Genomic DNA, 4,491 nt, shown 5'->3' with positions numbered 1-4,491 from the left:
GGAGACTTCTACCATGGATAATGTAATCAGGGACGATGTTTCTTAAAAGGTGATGATTAAGCTGAGATCCAATGGATAGGAAGTGGCTACCATTGAAGCACTGTTACAGACAGTAAACTTAAGTAAAAATTATATCTCTTCAGAGATGGCATGATTTACACATAGAAAACTCAAAAATTTTTCTTAGGAATTTTTGAATTTTACTGCAGAGAGTGTGCACTCTTGTCTTTTCCAGGTGTTAATGGGAAAGTTTTCCACCTTTCAATGTTGAGGATTGTGTGCACTGTGGATCTGCCATATATGGCCTTTGCTGTGTTGAGGTGCTTTTCTTCTACACCCAATTTATTGAGAGGTTTTTCCATGAAATGATGTTGAATTTCTATACTGTTATGAACAACCCAAGGAGAAATTAAGAAAATGATTCCACTTACAAATAGCATCAAAAAGAGTAATATAGTTAAGAATAAACTTAAACAAGGAGATAAAAGTCTTGAACATTGAAAATTGCAAAATTTTGCTGAAAGATGCTATAGAGCACACACATATTGGGAGAGACATATATGAGTTGGAATATATAGTATTATTAAGATGTTAATGCTACCTCAAGTAATCTACAGACTCAATGCAATCCCTATCAAAATCCCAAAAATTGTTTTTGCAGAAATAGAAAAATCCATGCTAAAATTCATATGGAATCTTGGGGGGACTCCAAATTGCCAAAACAATATTTAAAAACAAAGAAATTGGAGGTCTCATACTTCCTGATTCTCAAACATTCTACAAAGCTATGGTAATCACAGAACCGGTATTGGAATAAAGATGGACTTGCAGACTAATGGAATAAAATAAACCTTTGTATATGTGTTTGATAATTTTCAAGGAGGGTGCCAAGAGCATTTAATGGGGAAAGGACATTATACTAAGTGGGAAAAGGCAGTCACAAAAAACCAAATATATAGATCCACTTACATGAGGCACTTAAAATAGTCAAATTCTAGACAGAAAGTAGAATAGCGGTTGCCTGGGGCTCAGTGAGTGGAAATGGGGAATTTTTATTTATTGGGTGTGGAGTTTCCACTTGGGAAGCTGGAAAAGTTCCGGAGGTGATGTTTGTATAATAATGTGAATTAACTTAATGTCACTGAACTATACATTTTGAAATGATAAATTTTGTTATGTACATTTAACCACAATTTTTAAAATAAATTTAAGAACTAAAGTGACCTCATTAATTGGTTTATGATGTGAACATAAACTATAACATGATAGCCCAAAGGTCATTTACTTCAGCTACACCAGGGTAATTTGTTTGAGAGGTAAATACATCAATCCAATAGCAAAACTACTACATTAAAATCTCTAGAACTGTATCCTGAGAATCTTTCTGCATTTTACAAGAACCTGACTAATTCTGACAGTAAATTAAACAACCAATTGAGCAATACATAAATCTAAATAAAAATTTTATAATGGTAGATAATTCCCTACCTGGACCTTCCTCAAGGCCTAGATGTCAACACCAACATACTTTTGATAAGCAGTGTTCACCTGGCCCCAAACCATAAAACTGTCTTCTCTTCTCAATTTAAAAGATAAAGTCATTTTATATTGGTTTGATTACGTCCTGAAGTCACTGTTTCACTCCAGAACTTCTGGGTAGCATTTTTCACCTCCAAATTTTGTATGTAGGTTTAAGTTTAGCAAAGGAGTTATCATGATATAAAATGTAGCCACAGCTTTACCAGTGAAGAAGGTGGTAGTTTGGTGCAAATGTATAAATAATCAGGGCACAAAGACTAAGATGACCACAGTGATGTGAGAGACACAGGCGAAGAGGGCTTTGCGCCTCCCTACAAGCTACAGGTCCTTAGGGAGCACAAGATGAACATATAGAAGACCATCATGAGGAAAAAACTGGGGAGACGAACCCACTATTGGCAGCAATATAGAGTCCTAGTGCATGTGTCCATGCAGACAGTTTCAATAAAGGGTTAAAATCTCACATGAATGTTCTATGACATTGGAGCCACAGGCTTACAAAACGACTTGTCACAAAAAAATTCAAGAACAACATGAAAAGAAATGGATGCATTAGTTTTAGTATATATTTATAAGGGAGTATTGTACAGTATGAGAAAAAGTAAGAATTAGATCTAAATGGACTGATATGTAAATACATTTTAAAATTGAATACTAAAAAAAAAGTTTACATACACAGAAAAAACACACACATATACTTAGACACAATTGTATTTATATAGATTATTACCTGAATTTTAAGAAACAGATTAAGTGATTCCCTCTGGTAAAGAGGACTGGAGAATATGCTGAGACATAAATAAGAAATCTATTCTACACTTTATCCCATTTTGTATGGTTTTTATTTTGCTCTTTATTATTATCTAATACACTTTAATTTTTTAAAATTAGAATTATATAAAATTTTTGTGTATAATGCAACTGAAAATTTATTAAAAAAAGACAGCCTACATATCATTAAATATTTTAAATATTATTTTTAAAAGAATTAAATGACAAGAATCAGTCTCATAAAAAAGCAAAAACAATGCATAAATTAATTAAAAACCAGTGTAATTGTATAAAAATTTTCCCACTAATTAGTTACGTATTGTTGACTCATCACAATATAGGAATTACATCTTTCCAGGTGAAGTGATAAAAATGGCATTATAGACCTTACATTCTACCAGCAAAGGAAACTTACTAACAGCATAATTGTGTAGTTGTATTTTTTTAATTACATAGATGTATTCTTTAGTTATAATTATCATAAATTCTTTGAAGAAAAGGAAGTCAGCATCAGATTTTAGACTCCTGAATTCCAAGACAGTGGACCCTGACGTCATATGACTGCCTTCATGGTGGATGATGCACTTATTTACTACGAGATACAATGAATGTTTCCTCTTCAAGCTTCTTCATGGCATTAGTCATCTCTGAATTTCTCAGAGTGTAGATTAGCGGGTTCAGCATGGGGGTGATGACTATATAAAACACACGCAAAGATTTGTCAATCGGAAAGGTCTTAGCAGGTCTTGCATACATGAAAACACAAGGGACAAAGGAGCAGACAACCACAGTGATGTGGGAAACACAGGTCTGGAGGGCTTTCCTTCTCCCTTCCTGACTCAGGTTCTTTAGAGAGTGCAAGATGGCTCCATAGGAGATGAGTAAGAGCAGAAGCACAGTAGTGCAGATCAGTCCTCCATTCACTGCCACTAAAAGGCCAGTGATAGAGGTGTCAGTACAAATGAGTTTCAATAAAGGGTACACATCACACATAAAGTGATCAATAACATTGGGACCACAGAATGGGAGCCCATAAATAGTGCTAAGTTGAATTACTGAGTGCGTAAAACCTCCAACCCAGGACACCACCAGCAGCACAACACACACTCTTTGCCTCATGATAACCAAATAATGCAAGGGTTTACAGATGGCCATGTAGCAGTCATAGGCCATTACCAACAGAAGGGAGATCTCTGACCCACCGAAAAGTGCTCTGTAAAGAGCTGTGTGATACAAGATTGGAAGGACATGGTATTCTCCCAAAAGAACAAGCTCAAAATCAGTTTGGGAGAAATAGATGAGGAATAAGTGATGTCCATAAATGATAAGCTAGCAAGAAAAAAATTCATTGGTGAATTCAGAGTCTTACTGACAGTTACAGTCACCACAATGAGCAAGTTGCCCCCCATGGTGAAAATGTAGAAGAGCAAGAACATAATAAAAAGGACTTTCTGTTCCTTTGGATTCTGTGTGAGGCCGAGAAAGGACAAAGTGAGTCACATTGTTCCTTGGTTCCATCTATTCCTTATAGGTGTTGACTTCAGATATTAGGAACAGTTTACCTATAAATCAAATCAAATAAAAAAATAATAACCTTTACATGTATTATAAGCTTTACCTTTTTTATTCATTCAATCAAAAATGCACATGGAGAATCCATCTGAGTCAAGCCTGCCATAGACGGGATCACCAAGCTGAACAAGATATGGTTCACTATTCTCAGTGATTTGATATATAATGAGGTGTCAGAGTACACAGACCAATTTTATTTAAAGTGTCCCTATAAATATACTCGTGTGGGTAAGGGTTCACAATTCCAGATCATCTAAATCAATTCTGGATCTGTAAATTCCTCCCAAGGAAAGCGATACTTTAGCTGAGTTTTAAAGGAGGAGAGAACAAGAGTGGAGGAAAAGGGAATTCTATGAAAAGATGCACATGCATAAAGTCACACAAGTGTGATATTTAGGTGAAGAATCACTTAAGGTAATTTATATATTCAAAGTAGAGAGAACCACTTATGAATTGATCTGTGTATACAACTACCTAATTGACACTTTCAAACAGATATCAATTTAATATTTATTAAAATAAATTTAAAAATTTCCACAATAAACCTATGCCTTCCTGGGTGTTCTCCAATTGATTACATGGTACAAAATAGTTTAATGAAAGGAAATG

At 34.7% G+C, this 4,491-nt stretch overlaps 1 pseudogene; it reads right to left on the bottom strand.

Moving 5' to 3' along the window:
• Nucleotides 1–2,895: 2,895 nt before the first annotated feature.
• On the bottom strand, nucleotides 2,896–3,828 carry LOC105077658 (olfactory receptor 4A47-like; annotated as a pseudogene).
• Nucleotides 3,829–4,491: the final 663 nt, after the last annotated feature.

The sequence above is a fragment of the Camelus bactrianus genome, chromosome 23, assembly GCF_048773025.1.
Source record: "Camelus bactrianus isolate YW-2024 breed Bactrian camel chromosome 23, ASM4877302v1, whole genome shotgun sequence".
In the NCBI taxonomy this organism is placed as follows: Eukaryota; Metazoa; Chordata; class Mammalia; order Artiodactyla; family Camelidae; genus Camelus; species Camelus bactrianus.
The sequence above is the reverse complement of the archived record's forward strand: the minus strand, read 5'-3'. Positions and strand labels throughout refer to the sequence as shown.